The sequence below is a fragment of the Primulina eburnea genome, chromosome 10 (genome assembly GCF_022965805.1).
Source record: "Primulina eburnea isolate SZY01 chromosome 10, ASM2296580v1, whole genome shotgun sequence".
NCBI classification, from domain to species: Eukaryota; Viridiplantae; Streptophyta; class Magnoliopsida; order Lamiales; family Gesneriaceae; genus Primulina; species Primulina eburnea.
In genome coordinates this window covers 36997220-37021659 of record NC_133110.1, presented here as the reverse complement: position 1 = coordinate 37021659, position 24440 = coordinate 36997220, and the positions used below count along the sequence as shown (strand labels likewise).

At 36.5% G+C, this 24440-nt stretch overlaps 1 pseudogene; it reads left to right on the top strand.

Annotated features, from left to right (window-relative positions):
* On the top strand, nt 1-23629 carry LOC140803443 (protein REDUCED CHLOROPLAST COVERAGE 3-like; annotated as a pseudogene).
* The last annotated feature ends 811 nt before the right edge of the window (nt 23630-24440 follow it).

The following is a 24440-nucleotide window of genomic DNA, read 5'->3' as shown; positions in this document are numbered from 1 at the left end:
TCCTATCTTCTCCACCAAACCTTCACAAGATTTCATTTCTCACCAAAAAGCTCAGCTCAAAATTCACACTCTCTCTTCCCTTTCTACTTCTTGTCTTCTTTTTTCCATTGTTTACCAAAAAAATCATACATGGTTCCTTAGATTTCTCTTGGCTTTTCTTCTTTTCTATTCTTCCTCTTGGCATTCATATGTGTCTTGGATTACTTGATCACTTTGCTTTAACTATATATAGATATATGAACATATAATATTTTCTTGTTTTTTTGGCTTTCAAAAAAAGAGAAAATAAAGAAAGGATTGGCGAGAAATGGCACCTAAGTCGAGTAGGAGCAAGGGAAATAAAGCTAAATCAGAAAGGAAAAAGAAAGAAGAGAAAGGTGAGCATCTTTTCTTGGAATCTATATATATATATATATATTTGTTGTTTCTGTGAGTTTTTTTTCTTGGTTTTGCAGTTGTGCCGAGTGTTCTTGATGTCTGTGTAATCACCCCATACGAGACTCAAGTTGTGCTCAAGGTACTAAATTTGATATATTATTGTTAAGTATTCACATTTGATTTGATTATTTTTCGAAAATCCCATTTCGATTTTTTCATTTTTTTTTAATTTTTTTATCCATAAATGAAGGGTATCTCGACAGACAAGATTCTTGATGTGAAGAAGCTGTTGGCAGTTAACGTTGAAACATGCCACCTTACAAACTATTCTCTTTCCCACGAGGTAAATTTATATCACACACAGACACACAATTTGGTCTGTGTGTTTTTCTTGGTATTGAAGTTTAATAAAAACAACAAATTAAAAATGGGTTTTGTTTTTTTTTTTGGATTTGTGTGTCTGAGAACAGGTAAAAGGACAGAAATTGAGTGAAAAACTAGAAGTCACCAGCCTGAAGCCATGTTTGCTGAGAATGGTTGAAGGTAGGCACAACTTTTACTCCTAGATGTACCATCAAGTATTTGGTTATGGGGTGGTAAAAAAATTTATAAATATGCCTTAAATGAATATTTAGGTGGTTGTTTTTTTTTTTATTGTGGATCCCCATTAAAAATTTAATTTAGTGTGAGGTCTAGATTGATAATTTTTTGTGTTGCAATTTATTACTTTTGTCCCATTAAAATAAGTGGGAGGTTGGGTAAGAAAATTCTATATTGGATTGAGTTGTAACCTCAATTTGATCGAAAACTTCATTTTTAGTTCATGTAAAAAAGGCTGCTTGGATAATCAAGAAAACTTATTAAACTCATCAAAATGGAGAAAATGAGACAAATATATACTATACTATATTATTAAGTGTGAGGATATGATAATAACTACCTAGGGAAGACACCAACTTTTTTTTTCTAATTTTACCCTTATATGATACTAATATTACACTTTTGTTTTTTAAATTTCAACACACACTTTTATTTTTATTTTTTTTATTTCAACCATTCAAATATCAATTTAGTCCCTTCATAATTTGTTAAATTTCACTTTAATCCATTGATAATGATAAAAAAGATTGTACACACATGCATCGCGTGTGCAGAATAACTAGTTTCTATTATATCTTCGAGGGTTTTTTTTCATTTACCTTTATTACATTGCAAAAGTGTATGACATCTCATTACATTGCACCAACCAAGGCAAATAATTGAACTTCTTCTTTGAACCCAAAAATTTGATTTTTCTTTTTAAGAAATAAAACATTAATGAAGAATTACATTATTCTGAGAAAGTAAATTAAATAAGCATTACATTATAGCCGCCTCTATGGATTGGCCTTTTTCAAGAATTATTAAGTATCAAGCCAATCACTTTCCCATGCTTGTCATTCACTACAATCATCGTTGAGTCAAATATAGAATAAGAAAAAAGAAATTAATAAAGGGCATGTCGAGTATTATTTTTATATAAGTGATTCAACTTAAATTGTAAAAAAAATTATATATATATTTTTAAAAATAAAATAAAATAAAAATAAAAATGAGTCTTTCTTACCTACCCATGTAATTAATTGCCCACCAAATTTGAAAGCCATGTTTTGTGCTAACAATTTTCGATTCAAAGGTTAAAGTTTTTTTGTCCATCCATGGTGGCCAAAGCTGGTCGACACCAAAATTTCAAATTTAGAAAGAATTTTTAGGTTCGAAATCTAATTGTAGTAAGCGGTGAGTATTTTTTATTTTACCTTAAATAAATTAAAGATGGTAAATTTAGTAGTTTAATTAAGTAAAAAATTTCAAATAATACTTATTAGAATAGTTAATCCAGTCAAGAAAATCTCTCTTTTTAAATAAATAAAAATGTTACCTCTAATTCTTATGTCGATTTTATTCTTTAATGATTGCAATAATCAAAAGCGTTGAAACTGACTTTATACGTGAAAAACGTGCTTTGAATACAAAAAATGGACTTAATAAACACATTTTATATTTCGCCCGCCGATTCCATGTTATTAACGAAAATGCCACTGTCACTACAGAGGACTACTCTGATGAGTCGCTCGTTGTATCTCACGTCCGGAGGCTTTTGGACATCGTCGCCTGCACGACGCGATTCGGAAAACCTAAGGGTGGTGGGTCGGAATCTCGACCGAAGAAGAACAAAATCCAACAGAGCGCTGCCATGGCACCGCCACGCGATGAAGAGTTGAGGTCACCGGAGACTACGCCACTGGCGATATCGGAATGTCACGATATGTTGGAGATCCAGCCTATTCCGAAGCTCTCGGATTTCTACGACTTCTTCTCGTTCTCTCACCTATCTCCTCCCATACTTCGTCAGATCACTTTCTTCCTCCACTGTTATTATGATTATGTCTAGTTATTAGAATCGTGTACATTTTTCTGAAGCTAAAATTTTGCAGATTTGAAAAGAGTGGAATGTAATGGAGAAATGCCGCAAGATGGTGACTACTTCGCAGTACAAGTGCGGTTATTTGAATTCTTTTGTTTGCAGACTGTGGTACTATTTTTGGTTATCACATAAAAGTGCAACATTCTGATAAAAATACTTTCTTTGATCCCTAGTTCATCTGAAAGATGATATAGTATTCCTTGTGACTGTTGCATACTTACATTATATGTTTTAGTATGCAATTTTCGAGTCTATGTGGAGCTTTAATATTTTTGCATGAAATGCCATCGTGTTGTTATAAGCAGAGGGTCAAACTAGTTCTGCTCAGTTATATATATATATATATACTAGGAAATAGGAATGATCACGTGCGATGCACGTAGGTGACTAATAATGAAAAATAAAGATTTAGATAAATTTTAAAATCGTTTGAATAACAGCTTGTTTATAAATATTTATTAATCGAAATATATCAAAACACAATAAATAAAAATACATAATGACGATAAATCGAATATGAAAGTTCTGTTTCCACAGTGTATGTGTAAGTCGAGAGTGAGTGTTGTGTGTTTCAGAATATAGGTGTTGTACGTAGGTGTTGTAACACTCACGACAACATGCAGCGGAAGTTATAATTTTAACACACCTAAACGTAGTTGGAATAACAATAGTAATAAGAGAGACGAGATATAAATTATGCACAAGTATCAAATACTTGTGTGGTGCCTCAGGGCAAAATAATTCACTAGAAAATTTGTAAGTTTACAAAAACCCAATACTAGTGAAAGAATCAAACAACTCCCTTATAAAGGCGAGTAACAAATTGCATCCTACACCTCTAACAAACCGTATAATAAAAACTATATCGGATGCATCAACCGAGAAAGAAAAAGCCTTCAAAAATCAACACCCTAATCAACACAATGATTAGGTGTTGGTGTCATAGGATGTAAGCACTTCTCGGCAACAACAGTATGAGCTAGCTTCGATCTCCAAAACTTGTCTTCGAATACCTTTGGCTCTCTAATAATCCTCACTCTCATCACCTTCACATTTTTTCCTTAGCGTCATATTTAACCTAGACAAAAAAGCAATTTCATTAGGAAAAAAATCTTTTAAAAATAAGGATAATATCTTAAAGATATTGTGAGCTCATATTATAATATCATATCAAACTCTAGAAAGGCAAAATATCAAAGATAATCATGGAAAGTATTTCAAGGAATAAAAATTCCTTTCAATCTCCCCCTTTTTGCCTTTCTGGACAAAACAACCCACAAGTGAGCAATTAGGCTGAACTCCCCCTGAATGGATAGCTCAGTGACTCCCCCTGAACGATTTGCCAATGTTGTATGTTAGATGTTGCAACAGCCAAGTCATAACACCGAAATAGTTCATTAATCAGGAGGAACAAAACAGAACCATAAAAAGTCAGCTTAAAAGGTAAGAAATACAAGAACCATCCAGAGAGAGAAAACATAAAAACTCAAACCATAAAAGCTCAAAATCTCATTCATCATGACTGCCATCATCATCTTCATCATCCATATGGGCTCCACTGGTTCCAGCTATGGCTGTATCATCTACTCCCCTTTTTTGTCCAGAATGCAGGCTAGCAGCAAGAAGAAGCTCATAGTCTGCAATTTGATTTTCATAATAGTCAATCGTCTTCTTGGCATGAGCAATCTGTTGACGACCATAGTCAATTTGAGCTCGAAGGTAGGAGACAGCTAATGTAACATAACCAGGAGGAGGTGCAGGAGGTAGACCAGCAGCGAGAGACTCATAGGTATCAGCAGGGTCAGGCTGGGGCTTCGATGTTGTGTTTTCAGTGTGGCCAACATCTGGAGCAACACTGGAATTTATCCAAGGCAGATCAATCTGTCTATTGCCTTTAAAATACACAGGAGAAATCTTCAAGAAATCTTTAACCGGGCAGAGATCTTCATCAATATCCCGAATGAACCCTTGAGACTCCAGGATTCCATAGATCAGTGAGGGATATGGCAGTTTTGTCTTCTTGAAATCCCCTTCAGCATACTGTAATGCTGTCCTGAACACCAACTTACCAAAATTGAAGGGCCTTCCAGTGCCAATATTAAATAGTACGATGGCTTGAGATCTGGTCACTGTGGTGGAATTAGTTGAAGGGGTCCAATTCCAAATTGCCGTCTTATGAAGGACAGAGTAGAAAGAAGTGAGATTAGCAGCACTCAGCTTCTTGGGATAGTCAGGGAAAACAGCGATCACTCCTCCTGTAAGTACAGAGGTGACATAATGTATGTCAAGCTCCTCGTCAGCTTCCTCAACATCGGAGGTGTCATAGAAAGCATTGATCACTGACGGAGAGAAATTGTAAATGCTATCCCGCACAAACACTCTTCCAAACTTCACTGAGTCCTCAACTCCAACACTCTTCAAGAGATTACAATAAAATTCCAGTACCACACGGCGGCAGTATGGTACCGCAGTAGTAACCGTGGATAGCAACCGTCTGTGCTTGAGAAATTCAATCAGGTTGTATCGCCCATAAGCATTCACATCAATATTTTTCTCTTCTATCAGTTCTCTCTGAATAAATAGTGGCCACAACACCAAGGCATCCTCGGAATAAAATTTGGGGGAAAAGGACTTACTTAAGTCATAGTCAGTAGAGTCGATGTTGTGCTCGATGTTGTCAACATCCTCCTCAACACCGACACCAGTAGCAGCATTCTCATCAGCAGACTCGCCAGCTTCAGAACCAGAGTTCACAGAGTCATCATCACCTTGCTCTTCCGATTCAAAGTCAGACACGGACGAGGAAGAGGAACTAGCAGAGGCTCCAGGTTGATTTTCCTCAAATTCCCTCATCATTTCTGAATCAGGTTCATCTTCTTTAAGGATTTGTTTCTTGGCAGCTTTTTCTTCCTTGAGGTGGGCAAGAAATTCCGCCAAAGATTGTTCATCTTCATCAGCTTTCCCTGAGGTTCCTTCACCAGCAGGACTTTGGGGATTTTGAGTGGGGGTTTGTTTTCCAGTGTCAGAGGTAGAACTCGATACCTTTGCTGCAGCAGTGGGTCTGGGACGAGCCACCAACTCAAAATCAGCATCATCGGAGTCGTCCCCCGATGAGAAATCGGTGTCCAGAAGATTAGAAGTAGTAGAAGCCCGTGGTTTCTTGGTTGGAACAAAGTCCGGGTCGAACCCTGCTTGTCTCTTTGACATTCTGCGCATGGGGGCAGGGGGAAATGCTCTGTTCAGGGCTTCGAAATCTGGTGGATTCTCAGCATAAATTTCGTTTCCGGGTTCACCAGGGGCGATAATTTCCAATGGGATTGGTTCATCTGCCACACCCACGATTTCCATCCCCGCAACATCGGTTTCGGCTGTGGGTGTTGTGTTAGGTGATTTGTCACCCATACTTGCAGCCATTTCACTCCTTATATCTTGAGGATCAAACCCAGCCATCAGCAGAATCACGAAACAAAGTGGTAGAAAGATTTCGAACTGCACAGAAATTTTCACAAATGATTTGCGCGAAAAACAAATGAACAACAAGGGTATGCGAAATATTGAGAATGTGAGGGAAAGAGTGCACAGTAAAGCTAATCTCTATACCCCCGTAAGAATTTAAGCATTACCCTCCAACGGTAATATTTTGTTAAGTCGCGACTACAGCCCTTTCCGAATCAGATTTTCGCTCACCCAACGGTAACTTTTTCTGAACCGGTGTAATTATTATTTCAAGAACCCAATCAGAACAAAACGCCACATCAAATTAACCCCACAATCAGTTAGAAATCAAGAATATTCAAGAGTAAGTTTGTTGGGTTATCTTTCGAATTTCATGAATTAAAAACTGGCACCTCACTGGATATGATGAATTCACAAAACAGCAGTATGAATGACCTAAGTTTATGCCTATGATATGATCAGAAAGGAGCTAAACACACATGTGGTAAAACTGTGATCAGTCTGTACTTAGGTGTTGGCAACACCTCTTGGCAACACTCACAGGTTGGACTCAAACTTTCTTAAATATGTTTAATTCAGGCATGGTAGCTCCCACTCTAGAAGAACGGTCTTCAAAGGACTCCTCTAGGTAGCTTTTTCCATCTGTATTCTGACTTAGAAGTGGTAGCTCCCACACTAGAAGAACGGTCTTCATTGGACTCTTCTAGGTAGCTTTTTCCATTTTCTTCTAAACAAAAATTAGTTCTATTTCATCCTCTTTTCTATTTTTCACCTTATTGCTCAAGGATATTTCGAAGTCATTAGTGGATAAGATCATGTAGTACATGAACATCGACTTAGTTTGAGCACACTTCATACTTCAGAGAATTTTGATAGAAAGTTCGATTCACACCTGAGAGCACGCCATTCAGTATCCTACACTTGTACGGACTATACACAAAACATGATGTATGCAATATGTCTAGCATCCTAAAAATAAAATGTACATGCATGCCAAGTGTTGTCCACGGGTGTTGTAACACCGCAGACAACATCCTTGAGTGATCATTGCGCACACAAGCTGAGAGACTTCCTAAGATTGGAAAATCTCTCAAAGTCCAAAGGTTTTGTAAAGATATCAGCCAGTTGGTTCTCAGTTCTAATAAATTCTATTCGAATTATACCCTTTTCAACTAAATCTCGAATAAAATGATGTCTAATGTCTATGTGTTTCGTTCGAGAGTGTTGCACTGGGTTTTTTGAAATATCAATTGCACTTGAGTTGTCACAGTATATAATTAAAGTGTCACTGTTAAATCCATAATCTTTAACCATTTGATTCATCCACAACAGTTGTGAACAGCAACTAGCAGCTGCGACATACTCAGATTCAGCAGTGGACAAGGACACACAATTTTGCTTTCTACTATACCATGACACCAAATTGTTACCAAGATAAAAACATCCCCCAGTGGTACTTTTTCTATCATCTAAATTTTCTGCCCAATCAGCATCACTAAAACCTACTAAATTGGTGTTTGTTTCTTTGGTGTACCACAAGCCTAAGTCAACTGTTCCAGATATATAGCGCAAAATTCGTTTAACGGCTTTTAAATGAGTGACTTTAGGATCAGCCTGGTACCTGGCACACAAACATACACTAAACATAATGTCGGGACGACTTGCACTCAAGTAAAGGAGACTGCCTATGATGCTGCGATACTGGGTGTTGTCAACACCGGCAGCAACATCGTCTTTGGACAATTTTTCAGTCGACCCCATTGGAGTTTTCAAGTGTTTAGTGTTTTCGGCAGCAAATTTCTTTACCACATTCTTGGCATACTTAGATTGACATAGAAAGATACCATCATGCATTTGTTTAATTTGTAAGCCAAGAAAGAAACTCAATTCTCCTACCATGCTCATCTCAAACGTGGTAGACATGCATTTAACAAAATCATCAACATGCTTTTGAGAAGAAGCACCAAAGATGATGTCATCCACATAAATTTGACACACAAGAATATCATGCTTTGACTTTTGAATGAAAAGGGTTTTATCAACCTCACCTCGTTTGAAACCTAAGTCAAGCAGAAATTCTGTAAGCTTACCATACCATGCTCGAGGAGCTTGTTTAAGCCCGTACAGCGCCTTCTTCAACTTGTAGACATGGTTCGGATGGTGTGGATCTTCAAAGCCTTTAGGTTGGCTTACATAAGCTTCTTCTTTCAAGATGCCATTCAAAAATGCACTTTTCACATCCATTTGATATAGTTTTATGTTCATGTGACATGCAATGGCAAGCAAGAGTCTAACCGATTCAATCCGAGCAACAGGGGCAAATGTTTCATCAAAGTCAATTCCTTCAATTTGAGTATACCCTTGAGCCACTAGCCTAGCTTTATTTCTTACAACAATTCCAGATTCATCAGTTTTGTTTTTGAAAATCCATTTTGTTCCAATGACATTCACATTATCGGGTCTGGGAACCAAATCCCACACATCATTCCTAACAAATTGTTCAAGTTCCTCATGCATTGCATCAACCCAAAATTCATCTTTTAAGGCTTCACTTATATTTTTGGGTTCAACGAGTGAAACAAAACAAGAGTGACTTACTTGAGAGTACACGGAAGTCATGCATACTAGTCCCATCATTTTCCGATAGTCTACCTTCTCCTTTCTTCTAGTTTGCATCCCTCCAAATGTTTCTCCAATGATCTGAGATGACGGATGATTTTTCTGAATCTTGCTGGGAATGTCAATCCCCTCATCGGTTACACCATCATCATTTTCAGTATTCTCTTTCGGTTCATCAAATGATTCTGCCAATGCAGGTGTTGTCTCAGGTGTTACAACACCGGGTCCAACATCTGAGGTAGGCAGTGTCTCACTTGTATTCAGGAGCCCATCAACTTCATCCTCGATTGTTTTTCCTGTTAGATCTTTGAATGATTGCATACTAAGTCTTCTCCAAGTTGGTAGCAATTATCAGCAGACCTTATACCTGTCAAAATACGAGTATTAGTATTATCAAATACTTCACAATTGTCTTTATCAAACTTGACATGCAAACCGTCATCACAAAGTTGGCTTATGCTTATTAAGTTTGAGTTAAGCCCTTCTACATAAAGCACATTGTGCAGATTAGGCAGTCCATCAACATTCAAGGTTCCTTTGCCAACAATTCTCCCTTTAGCACCTCCACCATACGTCACATGACCACTCCTTAGTTCAACATAGTCAATCAAATGGTCTTTAGAACCTGTCATGTGGCGTGAACAGCCACTGTCAAAGTACCATATTCCTGCAATGTTAGTCTTTAATGAAGTATAAATAACAGAGCATTGAATCTTAGTCTTTGGTACCCAAATCTTTTTTACCGATGCCTTCCTGTTGACAGTGTTGCGCCGAGTGTTGTACAACACCTGTGGCAACACCTGTTTAGATTCCCATCTTTTGTAGTCATCTCTAAGTGTAAAACAGTAGGGTTTGATGTGACCAGGTCTAAAACAGTAGTGACAGATGAAGTGACGCTTTCTGGATTTAGACTTCTTGATAGACATTCGCCCTTGTGATGGAGCACCCTTTTCAGTTTGTGTAGTATTTGAAGTTTCAACACTTCTTTTGACAAAAACAGTTTGTTTTCCCTTAGTATTGGAAGATTCTCCAGTTTCAAACAGACTATTCGGATAACCAAGTCCAGCCTTATCATTCTCTCCAATCATCAAAAGTGAGTCAAGTTTGGATGTACTTGAATTCATCTTGGCAAGAATCTGAGTTGCTTCTCCAAGTTCCTCTTTGACTTTGCATAGCTCCAAATCTTTCTTGCTTAAGATTACTTCAAGTCGCGAAATTTGTGACTTTAGCTCAACATTTTCTTTGGAGAGGATTGTATTTACTTTGGTTCTTTTGATCCAGTCTTCATATAATTCTTCGTACATCGTCTGCACACTTTCTAGAGTGATCTCATCATCATCTTCTTCCTGATTTTCAGACTGACTTGATTCATTAAGGGTTGTAGAATTGAGACATACAGGATTCGAAGAGGTGTTGCGACCAGGTATTGCAACACCTGTGGCAACACCCAAAGGATTGATTTGCATTGAGCGTTTCTCCTTGATCACAGTAGATAATGATGTGTGATTTTCAGATTCATTTGATCCTTGATCATCTTCAGATTCTTCATCACTCAGGGTGACAGTCATGCCTTTGTTTTTCCTAAGACGATTTGCACACTCATTGGCATAGTGTCCATATCCCGAGCATTCTCTACATTGCACCGAGTCCAGGTTTCTGACATTAGATTGAATTTGCACTTCGGTCTTTGGTCGAAACTGTCCTTTCATAGGAGTAAACTTTTGTGATTTTGCAAATGTGGAGTTATTGGGCAGCTCAGACTTTTGTCCAATTTTCTTTTTTTCTCTCATAGTCTTCAAATAGTCACCAAATTTCTTAGTAAAAAGAGAGATCGATTCTTCACCTAGATCAGACTTATCCACCTCTTTAGATAGTTGAAGAATTTCATCATATGATTCGGTTGAGGCTTCAAAGGCTATAGTCTTCCCTTTATCCTTTTTCTGCAGATCAAGATTCATTTCAAAAGTTCTTAGGGAACTCATGAGTTCATCCAGGTTGATGTTCGAAGTGTCTTTAGATTCCTCAATGGCGCAAACTTTGACATTGAATCTCTCAGGAAGTGATCTCAGAACCTTGTTTACCAATCTTTCGTGTGGTATGGGATCTCCTAGGCCATGTGATTCATTTGAGAGTTGTCTCAACCGGCAGTCATACTCAAGAATGGACTCCTTGTCCTCCATTCTCAAACTTTCGAACTTTGCTGTCACCATCCTTAGCCTAGTTTTACGCACACTTGCAGATCCTTCACAGTGCTTTTGGAGTATCTCCCAGGCATCTCTGGCGCATACACAAGTGGTGATTAGATTAAACATCCTTGTGTCAACAGATGAAAATATAGCATTGAGAGCCTTCGAATTGAAGTTTGAAGTTTGCACTTCATCGACAGTCCATGTACTTTCAGGTTTGAGTCGTGTGTCTCCATCAGCATCCGTGAGTTTTGGTGGACTCCAACCGTCAAGTACACGTTGCCAAGCTCTTTCATCAATGGATTTTATGAAAACCCTCATCTTTACTTTCCACAATACATAGTTTGATCCGTCCAACACGGGAGGCCTGAAAACAGTATTTGTTCCTTCCATAATCCCTTTTCACTCTGAAAACAAAACAAAACAGGATCTCACTTAGTAGCGTCAAGTGGAAGCTCTGATACCAATTGAAAGTTCTGTTTCCACAGTGTATGTGTAAGTCGAGAGTGAGTGTTGTGTGTTTCAGAATATAGGTGTTGTACGTAGGTGTTGTAACACTCACGACAACATGCAGCGGAAGTTATAATTTTAACACACCTAAACGTAGTTGGAATAACGATAGTAATAAGAGAGACGAGATATAAATTATGCACAAGTATCAAATACTTGTGCGGTGCCTCAGGGCAAAATAATTCACTAGAAAATTTGTAAGTTTACAAAAACCCAATACTAGTGAAAGAATCAAACAACTCCCTTATAAAGGCGAGTAACAAATTGCATCCTACACCTCTAACAAACCGTATAATAAAAACTATATCGGATGCATCAACCGAGAAAGAAAAAGCCTTAAAAAATCAACACCCTAATCAACACAATGATTAGGTGTTGGTGTCATAGGATGTAAGAACTTTTCGGCAACAACAGTATGAGCTAGCTTCGATCTCCAAAACTTGTCTTCGAATACCTTTGGCTCTCTAATAATCCTCACTCTCATCACCTTCACATTTTTTCCTTAGCGTCATATTTAACCTAGACAAAAAAGCAATTTCATTAGGAAAAAAATCTTTTAAAAATAAGGATAATATCTTAAAGATATTGTGAGCTCATATTATAATATCATATCAAACTCTAGAAAGGCAAAATATCAAAGATAATCATGGAAAGTATTTCAAGGAATAAAAATTCCTTTCAGAATATATTCATTTATTTATATAACATTTTCAATTCGTGTGATTATTACATAATGATAGTTCTATCAAATTAACAAAGATAATTTCATCAAAATATTATTTACAATGGAAAACAATAAAAATAAAATTAATAAAATAATGAATATTATTAAAACCAAAATCACAATATTTTCAAATGAAGTGCATATAGAGATTGTCAAATAAATTTTTTTAATTAACTAATTATCATAATGATGTTAAAATAAAACCCCTAAACTTGCTATTAAGTTAAATATTAATTTTGTTTTTGCTAACTTTTAACTCCTAGTGAATTTTGTTTAACTTTCTCCTTTTACTACACATATACGTAACATTCAGTTTAAAATATCATATATAAAAAATTTAGTTTCTAACAAATGATAATAAATTAGCACTATTATTCATAGTTATTATAAAGATTATCTTAATTAAAAAATTATAAGAATTATCGCATAAATTTAATAGAAAAATATAAAATAATTTTCATTCTTTTTAATTTTTCATTAATTTTTTTCTATGAATAAAGTTTAAATAACTCAAAATAATCAAATTATATTGCAAATAAAATATTAGAAAATTTGTAGAAGAGCATATAGAATCTGCTTTCAATATCAATTTTATTTGAAAAAACCATAAGAAAAATGATATTTTCTCGCATAATTTTTATAACACTTGTAGAAAAGTGTAAGCTTGAGATGTATATTGAGACATCTAATAAATTTAATACAAGAGTAGAAAGTTTATTTTCAATATCAATCTTTAGTTCAGAAAATTGAAAAATCACATAAATAAATAAATAAATAAAACATTAATAAAGTAATGATGAGTGAAATGGTAATTAAGTAAATTAACAATTCAAACTCATATCTCATCTAAATAAATAAACAAATAAAACATTAATGAAGTAATGGTGATTGAAATGGTAACTAAATAAAACATTAATGAAGTAATTGTGAATGAAAAGATAACTAAGTAATTCACAATTCAAACTCATATATATATATAAATATATATATATATATATGTGTGTCTCAGTTTCATTGTCTTCTTCTTAAGATTAAGTTATAATTTATCCAAAAGATTTTAAGTAGAGAACTTCCAGCTAAGTCCATTTGGCTTCTATCTACAAGAAAGCTGCTGAACAATGGATGGCTCAACCTATGTATACAAGTCTTAAATATTGTACAAAGAGGTGGATCGAGCGTGATATCCGAGATAATACTTGACTGTTACAATTGATGATATTACGACATGGTTGCAGATAAAAATATGCAATGGGAAGACAATACAAGTGATGGCAAATGTGAAAGGGTTCTACACTTTAGGCAAACAAGTTTTGCACAGCCATTCTTTGGTGGATCTTCTGCAACAACAAAGCCAAGCTTTTGCCAATGTGAACATTTCCACGTGATTTTGTTTCTCCAAAATCCAAATGTGTTAAGACCTTGTCGTGTTATAGGACAATTAATTGATACTTTTTGTGCAGGCATATGCATCCTTGATAAAAGCTTTCATCGCGCACAATAAGGTAACCTCTTATTTAGCTAGGAAACTCTCATTCAATTAAGGTTATACTTGAAGGAGAAATGAGTTGTTATGGTATTCATTTCAGTTCGGTAACCTGCCATGTGGTTTCCGTGCCAATACGTGGCTTGCTCCTCCGTCTATTGTTGATTCTGCACCGAACTTCATGCCCCTTCCTAGAGAGGATGAGAATTGGGGAGGAAATGGTGGAGGCCAGGGAAGATGCGGAGTGTATGATAGTAGACAGTGGGCTACAGATTTTGCAATATTGGCTAGCCTTCCTTGTAACACTGAAGAAGAGAGAGTGGTTCGAGATAGAAAGCATTTTTGGTTCATAATCTTTTTCTAGATGTCGCCATCTTTCAAGCTGCTTCATCCATACAAAAAGTGATGGATTCCACTGCTAATGATACTGCAAATTTTCTTCATGGTTCAGTTGTGCATGAGAGCCGCGTTGGAGACCTTTATATTACCGTGAAAAGGGATGATGTGGTAGCAAACTTGAAAAGGGAATCAAAGATATTTGGCTCTAAAACCTCTAATGATTCTGCTGAAGAAATTTCTCGACAAAATCTACTTAAAGGAATAACTGCAGATGAAAGTGTAGTCGTACATGTGAGTATCTCCTACTTTCTCTGCACAACTATTAAATTTTTGGCTGGCGGACATTTTTAATCACCTTGCATTGTTACACCTGATTATCATGTCTTTTAAAATGGAGCTAATGGATTAATGCACTGCCAAAAATGAAATTTTAATTTTTAATAACTAACATTCATCTATAGGTTTAAAGATTATTAGCTTATTTTGTTTCAGTTTTTGAAATAAAAGTTCTGAAATGATGGTGCCTCTAGTCAATGATTAGGTGAAATTACACATGGTAACTCCTTTCTTTCAGAAATGCATTTTGGAGAGAATTAGGAAATTAATCTGTCTTATTTACGGGAGCTTGTAATGGAGAAAAAGTAGATAAGCTCATTATTTCGCATTCCCCATATAAAAATAAGAGTTAAATTTGTGTATTTTTGCTTTCTCAAATTTATCCATCTGTGAATTCTTTAAATTTCAACAGTAAGCCTGTTTCTTTGTTTCTTTCCATAAAGTTTGATGTGGGTCAGAGTATTAATCTGTTAGCCAATCTCTTATTTTCTCTTAGATGAATATCATATAATTATCACCTCACATTCTCATAAAGAGGTCACATCTATTTGATGGAAGCAAATTAACTGTGTCACTTTTGATAATCATAATTTGTGTATGATGCTAACTTTCTTTTCCCATCGTAAACTATATGACAAATTGAATTCCTCTGTTTTACATCATTGCCCCTCAATACTCCCTTCTTTAGCTAGGCAAACTTTGTTATCTGCAAGAGTGAAAAGTGTCCTACTTATTTTCAGGATACTTCTTCCTTGGGTACAGTAGTTGTGAGGCAGTCCGGCTACACTGCAACAGTTGAGGTAGTTGGAAATGCTAAAAGGGGAAAGAGCCTTATTCAAGATGTTCTAGTTGAGGATCAAGAAGATGGGGGGTCCAATGCGCTTAACATTAATAGGTTGTATGACTCATCTTTGCTTATTGCAAATGTGTGCTACACACAATGTGTTTGACTGCATGCTAGAATTTCCTATTGCTCAGTTTTTTGCATCTGGTACACTAGCATTAGCATTGTTCAGTTGAAGCATTGCTTACAATGGATTCCACAAGTTGTTGCTGTGTGATAAGGAATTGGTGGCTAATATATGATAGAGGAACATTAGAACATTTGCCTGCAGATGTAGTTCATAATACGATATATCGTTTAAAATTCATTTCAATACCTAAGTGGGTGGCTTCCTTGTTAGATCCATTGAATGTCTCCTTAAGGTTATGTTTCACAATGTAAGTAGGCGAGTCGCCAAACTTGGACCTAGATGTTTAGTTGAATCATTTGTTGTCTTTCTTATTTGTCGCATGTTCTGAAAAACTGACTACACAATTTGACATTTTGACTTACTTGTATCCTTATTATTATTATTATTATTATTATTTTTTTAATGAAAATTCATTAAAATTAGGTAAAAGAGATGTTTTATATATGGATAAGTGGTTCAATTATTTACAGTTTAAGAGTAATGCTTAATGAGACATGTACTGAATCATCTGTCAGAGGCCCAACTCTCCGGCCTGATTTGATGGATGTTGGCTCTTCAAGATGTCTGGTCCAAAAAGTAATGAAGGATAGTATGAGAAAGCTCGTAGATAGTCCTGCTGTGACAATATGTTCCATCAGATGGGAACTTGGTTCTTGTTGGGTACAGCATCTACAAAAGCAGGAAACACCAGCAGATAAAAGCTCTGGTGGTCACAAGCGAGAGAAAGAAGTAATCAAAGGACTCGGGAAACAATTTAAAATGCTAGCGAAGAAGGAAAAGAAAGCACCAACTCCTAGCCTAAAGGATGAAGAGCATTGTGCTGGATCCAGCAGCCTAGAAATGGAAATTAAGATGGGGAAATCAAAGATCTTTGAGTCTACATCTGAGTTGCTGAAATATGTTCCAGAAGAGGCCATTTCACGTTTGAAAGAAAATGGGGTCGGTCTTCATACCAAGGTATTATTTTTTAACATGACAAAAATTTAAGAAAAATGGTTCCTGACCCAATGGTTCTCTTCATAACTTTGAACTTGTATATTTAAAAGGATGAAAAGAGTAATCCAATGGTTCTTTGTTACTTCTCGAATGCCGATCTCCGGCCTCCAAGAGAATGAGGTCGATTGATGCAGGAAGAAAGGAAAGAGAATGGGTCATTGAGCTGGATTCAAAATAGATAAGTACTAGAAAAGTGAGCATAGATGGCTATTTTTGTAACCTAATAGTGTATCTAGGTTTACACCCTAATATTTACTGGAGAAGAGCTCTTCAGTTTCGGATATCCTTTCTCCAATCGTCTCTACCTCCTTCCTTTTTTATTGTTGGCTGCATGCCCCATCTCAAGTAGTATATGTGCTTTTTTGTACCATAAATTGCTCTACACAACTCTCATTACATCCTAGCATACAAGGTTCTAGTCTTCTAGTGGCCACTGGAGTTGAAACTCGTACTTTAAGACTGTTATTGGTTGCCGGAAGTACTAAACAATCACAAGAGTTGGATTTTGACTTGGATGGATAGGGTAGTACAAATTCTTACTCTCCCTCTACTCAGGTCTCTTGTCTGAGAAGGAATGGGTGTCTTTGATGGCATTTTAGGTGCCATAAGGCTATAATATAGATTAACAAGTTGATTTTCTTAGTCTTGAAAAAGGATAGTTGGTTGTAGCTTTGTCTGCTGGCAAGATGTTGTGGCAGTTCTTGGGGTCAGAAATATGAAATTCCAAGACTATCCTTTTGAAGGTAGTGGATGTAACTTGATCCGCGTGAACACCACGAAGCAAGATGGGTGAAGTGCTCGGCTCGAACAGTTTGAGCTAATTCTTCAAGCACTATTATTTTTTCCTTCAATTTTTAGGATAATTCCATGGCATGGGTCCTTATAATTCACTGCTTCAACATGCAGTCAGTGGATGAGCTGGTCAAGATGGCACAGGGATATTATGATGATGTTGCGCTGCCTAAGCTGGTATCACTCGCTAATAAATGTAGTCATAATGAACTGTTGGAGTGCTTCTAAAGAATGAGGTTATTTCTTTTACTTTTTCAGGTTGCAGACTTTGCATCATTGGAACTTTCTCCAGTAGATGGGCATACATTGACCGACTTCATGCATCTTAGAGGGCTACAAATGCATTCTTTAGGTCGTGTGGTGGGTGAAAATCTGCCTTTGTGTGTGTGTGTACATATGCGCTTATATGTGTTTCGCATGAAATTCTCATGCTTCAAGTTGGATAAATATGATTGTTTAAAACAGGTTGAAATTGCAGAGAAGCTTCCTCATATACAGTCTCTTTGTATTCATGAGATGGTTACCCGAGCCTTTAAACATTTGATTCAAGCTGTAATTGCTTCTGTTCAGAGCATGGATAGCATGTCCACTTCAATAGCCGCAACCTTAAACTTCTTGCTAGGGTCTTCCCAATCCAAAAATGATGACGTGCAAGATCAAGCGCTCAAATTAACATGGCTGCATGTATTTCTAATGAAAAAATTTGGTTGGGAACTGAAAGATGAATTCCGACATTTGAGAAAGTTATCCGTACTCAGAGGACTTTGTCATAAGGTTCTACCTTAACTTATTCTACTAAATTTTGTATAACCTGGAAGGATTTGGTAATTTTTCTCTTTTTTAGGTTGGGTTAGAGTTGGTTCCTAAAGACTATGATATGGACAGCTCCACTCCATTTAAGAAATCTGATGTCATCAGCTTGGTACCAGTCTGCAAGGTAGGTGCAAGCAAAAACTAGAAAATCTAATCAAGTATCAGGTAATCTATGATAACATCTTTGGACTTCAAAACTACAGCATGTAGTATGCTCTTCTGCTGATGGGCGAACTCTTTTGGAGTCCTCCAAGATTGCACTTGACAAAGGGAAGCTAGAAGATGCTGTTAAATATGGAACAAAGGTACTGTAGTTGTTCCCTGTATGTAAGTGATTTGTGCTGTTCTCATGTCTCCATAGGTAAAAATTTACGCTTAATTTTTAACTGAAGGCTCTGGCAAAGATGATTGCTGTTTGTGGTCCATATCATCGAACAACTGCAAGCGCTTACAGTCTTCTAGCTGTTGTTTTATACCACACTGGAGATTTTGATCAGGTGATGAAGTTTTTCAACTTGATTTTGATGTATATAACTTAATTATACGTCACCAAGTACTTCCTTCTCCCTCCCCACAAAAAAATATTTCATGAATTGATTAAATTAAGTAAATAAATCAATGATGTATGGATGTCAGAGTGGAGGTTGGCATTATAAGAATTAAGTCAAATTTGAAGAGTAACTGCAATACTCCTGAGGGGACATTGAAATTTGAATTTCCATGATGAAACATTGTTTTATGATGGTTGTCCATTCAATAATAAAAGAATGGCAGTTCTAGTTATAGTGTTCTTAACAGCATTTACTGAAAACCTGAAAAAGAACAGACAAATTTTTGTGTTTCTTATATATGCAACTGCACCGCATCATTACTGGATCTTATGAAATAGTCAAAGTTTTAATTATTGTCAGGAATTCCATGAGCGATATTATGCAGATTTATCTAGCTTCTACAGGATGTAAGACCATTTTCCCGAAGTAGGATAGGCCATGATATAGTGCCTGCAGAACTATGAGTGCATAATTTTATCGAATGGGAGGATATTCAACTTGATTGTCTTTTAGTTGTTCTTTTATAGGCAACCATTTATCAGCAAAAGGCGTTAGATATCAATGAGAGGGAGCTTGGGCTTGATCATCCTGATACAATGAAAAGCTATGGAGATTTATCAGTGTTTTATTACCGTCTTCAACACATTGAGTTGGCTTTAAAGTGAGTTGGATATGCTTGTTAGATTCTTGAAGTGATTTTATCATCTAGAATTGCGTTTTGCTCTCATATCATGATCCTATAAAGGTGCATCTAAATAATTTCTATGTTGAAAGTAAGTTACAAGGTTGGATATCCTGAAATTCAATTGTATCCCTGTTTCATATGTAGTCAGCCATTCATCCAAGAATGTATTTCAGCTGCTAAACTGGGTGCATTTAAACTTATTTCGTCAAACTTGTTATTTATGCTATTCCGGTCTATGGAGGCAATTTAAAAAAAGAAAAATCTTGTGATTCTTACTATTTCCCATGCATCCTTTATATTTTCATGATCAATCTGGTGATGAGTATCGTCCTTTTCAATGCATAGTAATTTTCTTAATAACGACATAGACTTTTCTTATCTTGTATGAAATTTACTTATTTTAATTGGTTCTCCCCTCCCTCCTTTTTCCGGTCTTTCCTCCTTCAGCACAAAATTCTTGCATCTCTTCTTGTTCTTAGCTACTTAACGATAACTTCAATGTGTTTGTCTATGAGCAGATATGTGAACCGTGCACTGTACCTTCTTCATTTTACATGTGGACTCTCTCATCCTAATACGGCCGCTACATACATAAATATGGCTATGATGGAAGAGGGTATGGGCAATGTTCATGTCGCTCTCAGATATCTGCATGAAGCCCTCAAATGCAATCAAAGATTATTAGGTGCAGATCACATACAGGTAACTTCTGTACAAATCCATTAGTGCTACCATGTGATGTCCATATTCAGACTTTCTGTGGATGCACTAACAAGTCATGACAAACAAGCTGCTGCTTATTTGCATGCATGAATATCATGCCCATGCTTACCGAAAAAATAATGGAACTTGGCAGTTAATATGATTATCACTGTCTGACAGACTGCTGCTAGCTATCATGCGATAGCCATTGCATTTTCATTGATGGAAGCATATTCCCTGAGCGTGCAGCATGAACAAACTACATTGCAAATTCTGCGGGCTAAAATGGGAGCAGAGGATCTCCGGACTCAGGTTCACAAATTTATGAACTCATGCCTTCCTCTTGCTATAAGGCTTACATTTATTAGCTATTTATGATTTGCACCATGCTGAAAGGTGGAAAACCTTTGCCCTTGTTTCTTGATGTGCACTTGCAATTTTTCTTCTCCAAGTTGGCCGACTTTGGAACATTCAGTTTAAACTCATCTACAGAAAGGCTCTATTGTAGAATTGTGAATTTCATAAGTACATGCATATTATATGAAAACCGTCTGCCAAAAGCTTCTGCCTATAGCTATTGGAAATCTAGGGAGCTTTCTGTTTTGATCATGACTGCAATTTTTATTTGTGAATGAACCTTCAGACAGACACTCTAACTATGGCTTGCTATGAAGGTTTAACAAATTCGTGACAACATTAGGCAAGTTGGGTAGATAATATTTTCTGAGTACATGTAGGATGCTGCTGCATGGCTTGAATATTTTGAATCAAAAGCCTTGGAACAGCAAGAAGCAGCACGTAATGGAACTCCCAAACCAGATGCATCTATTGCCAGCAAAGGCCATCTGAGGTATCCATATGGTACCTCAATTTTACTTGATCTTTCATCTTCCATATTTTGAAAACCAATACAATCAAAATTCTTGTGCAGTGTGTCAGATCTCCTAGATTATATAGGTTCAGATCAGGAGCCAAAATCAGCTGATGCTCAGAGGAAACGTCGTTCTAAGGTATTCTCTTTTGTTTAGCAAGAAACAAGAACCTTTTTATGGCAAATTCATCCCTACACAGATCACTAATGTACAACTATGTAGGTGAGATTTTTCACCAAGACCCCTCATTAGTTCATTATCCTTTGACTGATGATGTTGGTATCGAAATCAAATTTAGTTGAATTAAAGACTTTTTTCTTTGAATTTCATCTTGTGCGCACTGAATTGATCTCCATTTGCAAAATGTTCTACTTAAAACCCTGGGAGAAGTCTAGGGTCATAGAGACTTTCTCCTCCTCGTTCCATTCAAGAAAATCAGCTATTGAAATTATTTTATTTAAAAAAAAAATTTATTACATGAATGAAGATCTGTTTTGCTGTTGTGCATGTCATTTTCTTTTGAATTGATCTCTATTTGCTAAATTATGTTGCCGAGAACTGTAATACCAGTAATTTTCTATTCCTGCCATTCAACTCTCTGATAAAACTTAGCTTTCTTCCATGATGGTTTTTCTTGATTATTCTTGACCTTTGTGGTGAACAACATTTAGTTCCTATTCTTTGATGCAAACTCGTTTAGTTATATGAGATATGCACTCATCATTATTATTACTGACTTTTTTATTGAATAGATAAACGTTTGGTTCTTCTCAGGCTACAAATTTACTTTCTGCAATATTTTCTATTAGGTTTTTCCAGTTGCTGAAAAATCCCATCTAGAGCAGCAAGGGGGAAAAGATGAAAACGCGGTCAGGAATGAAAGTGTAGAAATCAGTGTAACAACCAAAGAAAGTAGCAGTGAAGAGGAAAAGTCAGATACCAACTCCTCCCAAGCACCATTATTTGTCGCCGAAGCTATTTTTGTAAGTCCATTTTCAGAAGAAGGCATTCAAGAATTGAATTTAGAAGGGTGGCAGGAAGCCAATTCGAAATCACGGCCCAGTAATGGAGCTGGTAGAAAGTTTAACAGAAAGCGTCCAGATCTTGCCAAGATAAAGACAGATAATTCTAAAGATGGCAGTTATTTAAAGGAGGTTACTTCACTGGTGGGTAAGGGGACATTCAAGACAGTTCCTGCTGAAGTGTCTCCCCTGAAGCAAGCTACCTTATATACGACTGATGGTTCAAGTAAAGCGCAGGCAAAAATTTTGATGTCCAGAAGTCCTGCATCAGTAACTAAAGCTTCTCCAGTTCCTGCCACTCTCATAGCATCAAAATCATTGTCATACAAAGAAGTAGCCGTGGCAGCACCAGGTACGGTTCTAAAGCCCTTACTGGAGAAAGTAGAAGAATTAAGTGACGAAAAATCTGGCAATCGGTTCTCCACAAGTCCAAAAGTGACAGCACAACAGGATGTGAGGGCAGGAGTTTCTGTAGAAGACTTATTACCAGATCCCAAGAATGCAGAAGGGGACAGTGAAGATGAAGTTCTTGAAGCTAGGTCCGAGTTGGCAAACTCTTGTTCGGATGCTGAAGATATTTCATATCCCGGCAACCAGGAGAATTCTGTAGAAACAAATGGAACCAAGCTTTCGGCTTCTGCCGAACCATTCAGTCCAGGTTCCTACTCTTTGACTCATTCATTAAACTCCACTTCTGCCATTAGTGTCTATGACTTAGTGGCCGGCCAAGGTCCACTCGCAGAGCCAATGGGGTTTCAATCAGTTGCTGTTAGAATTCCTTGTGGTCCAAGATCGCCTATGTATCGTAGAGCAAGCCATGCTTTCTGGGTCAGACATGGATTCCCAAATCACCAAATCCCAGTTTCTGAATTAAATGGCTTTACCATGAATCCAAATGCACCTGCATTTGTTCCTAGAAGTGCGTGGCAAATGAACGCAGCCGCTAAAGATTCAAAACCTGGCAGCAATACCAATTCATATGACGAAACGGTGCATTCAGGTTCTGGAGGAGAGAATCTCGTTGAAGAAGTAACTGAAAGGACCAAGAAAAACGGGTCTGATGCAGTGAAGGCAGAGTTAGCAAGACAGATTCTAAGTTTCATGATAAATTCAGTACAGAATTCTTCTGACCCCACTAGCATCACTCCTATTAGTGACAAGAAGTATGAATATTCTAGTGATTCTGCTGAAGCAATTGCAAATGACAGCGCAATAATAAAGATCTTTGATGGGAATGATAGAAAAACTCATCAAATGCAAGATGTAAACATGAACAAGACAAGAGACGGCGAACGATTTACGCTTGTCACAAAACGAAAAAAAAACCGGCAGCAACTCCCAAATGGTGTGCATGGCTTGTACAGTCGACAATCCTTATGTGCATCTGTGAGGTGAAAGAGAGGTTACTGAAAGATCTAGACGATCGTTACACTTCTTCAACGACAAATGTCAGAGGTATGTCCCTTCCCATGAAAATTTAAGCTGTGGAAATGTTCCAAGATACAGGATGGTGGAGGTGTAAACAAAGTATTTCTCAATAAACTCCTCCTGAGTGTTCGATTGGTGGATCTTGGTGGGTTTTTCGCCTGAATTTTTTGGTGAAGTGATCGTATAAATTTGTTAATTCTTTGCTCTCTTGCGGTTTAGTTATAGTTCTTCATAAAGATACTTGCCATTTCTTGAGGAATATATAAGTTTCCTAGGGTCAAGCTCTTATATTCTTTCCAGTATGTTGCTTATAGACAAGTTTTCGAATAATAAGCACTACAATTTTTCTTATTTAAGGATTAAAGATGCTAACAACCACGACAAAATCTCCATTAAGGGGTTTTCCACATGGAATGTATTAACCTTTGCCAGTGTGACGAATTATTTTTTTTTTTTTAAAAAGGTTGTTAGAGTCACTACCTTTTCGTTGAGTTGACATAAACTTCAAGTACAAAAGGCAGAAGCTTGGGTTCTAAACTCTTAAGTAGAACAAAAAATTTCTCCACCTCACGTCAAGTTGCACTGAAAAAAATCGTTGTTCAATGCAATTTTTTGGATACTATCCCAACAATTAATCTAACTAATATTTTTTTAACATTTGTTACATATATTTTTTTAACATTTGTTATTGATATGATAGCATGAACCAATCCCCAGATACAACCTCTTAATAGTGTTTGGATTAATATTTAGATCATCTCAGGCAGCCCAAGAAAAAAGTACATTCCACTAAATTAGATATCGATTTCACCTCCAACAGCAAGGCATTAATTAATTGCTGCATTTTGTGTGAGTTCACAATGGTATTTTAGTGCCCTTGTTTTTCTTTTTATTTTATTACTTTTGTGCTTTTTTGTTCTTCATTTTTTTTATTATAATATTAAATTTATTACAGAACAACAAGGAATATTTAATGTCGCCTCCTAACATGAATAATCATTATGTCAAATAATTTTTTCCCAAATTATTACATAGTTTGCAACTCATTAAAAACAAACATCTAGTCTTTGGTCTAATTTCAGTAGTAAGACGGATCACTTATCATTTTAT